Here is a 4138-nt window from a genome sequence, read left to right as displayed (position 1 = left end):
GATGGGGAATATGATTCCCGCATCCAAGAGCTTGGTGATCTCTTCTTTCACCACCTCTCCCATTTGAGGGTGTAGCTTTCTTTGTCGTTCAATAGAAGGAAGGGTGCCTTCCTCAAGCGTTATGTGGTGCATACACAAAGCGGGGCTTATACCTTTAAGATCATCGATAGTATAGCCCAAAGCACCTTGGTGATTTCTCAAGACACAACATAACGCTTGAGGTTGGCTCTCGCTCAAGGATGCACTAACAATTACAGGGTAAGTGGAATTTGGGCCTAAGAATTCATACATAAGGTGTGATGGCAGAGGTTTGAGCTCTACCATAGGCACACCTTTAGCTTCTTTTGTTGCAGCCGCTTACAAAGCTTCATGGCTTGAGATCTTCAAGCACAATTGTTTATCCACTTCCTCCATGCTTCCATTAAGAAATTCCTCATACAATGCTACCTCCTTGCATGGTACACCTATCTTGTCTTTGTTCAACAAAACATTCTCAAGAGCATCATTAGAGGTGAGAAAGTGCTCATGCATAGAAGACACAACATGATCAAGAGAGTCAATCATCATGCAATTTTCAAGAAAAGAACTTGGATATTTCATGCTTTCATTCAAATTGAATTCTTTAACCTCATCTCCAACCTTAAGGGAAATCTTTGTACACTTTACATCTATCATAGAACCCGAGGTAGCAAGAAAGGGTCTGCCTAAAATAATTGGAATGGTAGCATCTTCATCCATTTCTAAAACAATAAAATCCACCGGGAACACAAACTTCCCAATCCTCAATGGAACATCTTCCACTTTACCAATTGGAAACTTGATTGACCTATCGACTAGTTGCAAGGTAGTGTTAGAAGGTAAGAGTTCCCCTAGATCAAGTCTTTGATAAACCGAATATGGCATTAAGCTTACACTAGCTCCTAAGTTACATAAGGCATTATCAAATTGCATCTTGTTAATAGTACAAGGGATGGAAAAGTTTCCAGGGTCTTTCAACTTAGGTGGCATTTTGTTCATGATGATCGCACTACAATTTTCAGTCAAATTGATTGTCTCCATAACATCACAAGTCCTCTTTCCGCTCAAAAAGTCTTTGAGGAATTTGGCATAATTATGCATTTGGTTGATCACATCGGTGAAAGGTAGAGAAAGGTGAAGTTGTTTGAGCATATCAAAAACTCTCCCAAATTTCTCATCCAATTTGTGTCTCATTAATTTTTGGGGATAAGGGAGCTTGGGTTTCACAATCTCTTTCTATACTCTCACCTCTCTTAGTGTCTCAACCACAACCTCATCTAAAGATGCTCTACTTCCCTCATTCTCAACCAAAACTTCCTTGGGGACCTCCTTGTTATCACTCCTCCAAGGCAATCTCTCCTAAAGAACCTTACCACTCCTTGTAACAATAGCATTCACGGGTTTCTTGGGATCTAGGCCTTGGGAAGATAAAGAAGAAGGGCTTGCTTGGTCTTTCAAAGCACTACCAAGTAAAGAAATTTGGTTTTCGAGCATTTTGTTGTGGGTCATCATTTCATTGAACTTCTTGTCACTAACGGCCATATATGTGTTCAACAACTTGGTTTGATTTTCAATTATTTCCTCCAAATTGGTCCTAGAAGAAGATTGTGAATAGGAATTTTCACCTTGAGTCTTCGGAACAAATCCGGGTGGGGGACCTCTTTGAGAATTATTTTGAAAATTTCCCCTTCCTTGATTGTTCCAATTACTCCTATTTTGATTTTGACCATAACCTTGATTATGGTTTCCACTACCTTTGTTATGATTTCCATAACTTTAGTTTTGATTACCATAATTTTGGTTTTGATTTTGACTACTATAACCTTGATTGTTATAGTTGCCACGAGAACTTTGGTTCCCTTGGTTCCTAAAACCACCACCTTGGTTATAGTTGTCAAAATTTCCTTGGTTTTACTAATTCCTATTCCATTGACTTCTTTGATTATCAAACCTTTGCACATTTTTTTTTGACACATAATTCACATGCTCACTCTCACTATTATCAAAATCATCACCACATTCCGGAGAAGCATGAGGGAAATAACAAGAGTTATGATCATAAGATCCACATACATCACAAAACAAGCAACCACTAGGCATATTATTTGAAGAGGGAGGGGGTTGAGAGTTGGAAATGGTACCTCTCCCCATAAATTAGGATGGAGAATTCGAAGCTTGAGAAGTTAAGGGACCTTCCAAATTGGCCTTTATTGCGGTCATTTCTTTCCCCAAGTTTTTCATTTGTGAGAATAAGTTGTAAATCGCATTTAGATGGTCTATAGAGTACATCGAAGAGCCACTCTTGCTAGTTGAATCCCTCTAACCATCTTGCCAATCTCTATATTACTTAACCACGTCCTCTATAATGTCCACCACTTCCTCCTCCGTCCGATTCATTACGGGACCTCCAGCACCCCCATCGAGGCATGATTTTTCTTGAGGACTTAGGCCACCATAGAAAATTTGAATGACTTGATAGGTAGGAATTCCATGGTGGGGACATTCCCTTTGATACTCTTTATACCTCTCCCATTCTTCGTAGAGGCTTTCATTAGGTCTTTGCTTGAACCCTTAAATCAAAGCTCTAACCTCCGTCGTTTTCTTTTGTGGGTAGAATCGGGACAAGAATTCCATGGTGACTTTGTCCCATGTTCGAAGGGAATTTGGCTTTAACTCCTTATCCAACCACTCCAAGGCTCGGCCTATGAGAGAAAATGGAAACAACTTTAGCCAGATGAATTCTTGTGAAACTCCGTTCACTTTGATAGCGTTGCAATACTTTTCGAACTCCTTGAGATGGTTCAACGGAATCTAATTCTTAGCTCCGCTATATTGTCTCCTTTCAATCAAAGCGATCATATCCGACCTAATTTCGATGTCAATCGCCAGTGTTGTAGGTGGAGCAATTCCACTCTGAAACTTGTACGCACCGGGAATTCCCAATTCTTTCAAAGCCACTCTTGGTTGATCTCCCATGCCTAGTTCCTCTTCAAATCCTTCTTCTCTTGAAGAACTAAATTCAAAGGATCGACTAGCAATTCTTCTCCTTTAAAGAGTCCTTTTGATTTTCGGGTCAAAAGGCACAATGGATCGATCACGAGCTCTATGCATGCAAAACTTCAATGAAAATATTAGTAGCACGGCTACAAATGTAGCCTTAAAAAACAAAATCTATTTGTATTTTTTTTTCAATTAAAATGAAATAGAGTCAACAACTAAAGCTAAGCACCAATTTCACTCCCTGGCAACGGCGCCATTTTGATAGAGGAATAAACTAGTCGTTAATTTCCTATCCCAAAATCAAACACTATTTAAAAAACCCTAAACTAACCTAAAACAAATATAGGTAAGTATAGGGTCAAACCCAAAGGAGTTAGTTGGTGTTATCTTTAGCCTAAATCAAGCTATTTCGGAGATTGAAGTGAGAAAATGGTTGGTGTTATGATAGCAAAATTAGACTAATCAAGTAATTCAATAAGCTAAATGCTTGGGATATTGGTTCCACATGCTAATTCAATAATCGTGCTAATCGACAATTTCTTCACTTTATTCAAACATTGCAAAGGACAAACAATAGTAGCAATCAAGAGAGTTCAATAGCTATCTCCTTGAGGCCAAACTAGGGGTCACTATGAATGGCTAATCAAGGACATTCACAATCAAACTCAATCAATTAAAGCAATTCTCAAATTGATTGGTCATGTCTTTAAGAAATGCAATGCAATCTAGATTAATCTTATAGGTTGATCATTCCCAATCTAATTAATCACATGCAAAACTATGTCAACCAATTTAATTGCAACAATTCAATCAATCAAAGATCATCAACTAGCACAAATTATCAATCAAGCATGCTTCCCAATCTCCCTAGCAACTAATCTACTCACTAATCTTGGTGTAACTACAGAACAAATCACTAGACTTAGCATTGATCATCATTCTAAATCAAAATCAAGAGAAAGCAATATCAACTACAATATCCAATTCAAATCCAAGCAATGCAAACAATCAAAGATGAAACTAAATCAATCAAGTAAGAGATGAACTAGAAGAAGAAAATCTTACTAACATTAATGATTGAAAATGAAGAAATCCAAGCAAAATTGATCCAATGTTGAAA

At 38.0% G+C, this 4138-nt stretch overlaps 1 non-coding gene across 1 annotated transcript; it reads left to right on the top strand.

The window, feature by feature from the left end:
- Nucleotides 1-2503: 2503 nt before the first annotated feature.
- Nucleotides 2504-2610, top strand: LOC145633471 (small nucleolar RNA R71). The gene has a single exon (XR_014112795.1). It is a non-coding gene; the product is annotated as a small nucleolar RNA R71 (small nucleolar RNA).
- Nucleotides 2611-4138: the final 1528 nt, after the last annotated feature.

The sequence above is a fragment of the Chenopodium album genome, chromosome 5 (genome assembly GCF_948465745.1).
Source record: "Chenopodium album chromosome 5, dcCheAlbu1.1, whole genome shotgun sequence".
Lineage (NCBI taxonomy): Eukaryota > Viridiplantae > Streptophyta > Magnoliopsida > Caryophyllales > Amaranthaceae > Chenopodium > Chenopodium album.
The sequence above is the reverse complement of the archived record's forward strand: the minus strand, read 5'-3'. Positions and strand labels throughout refer to the sequence as shown.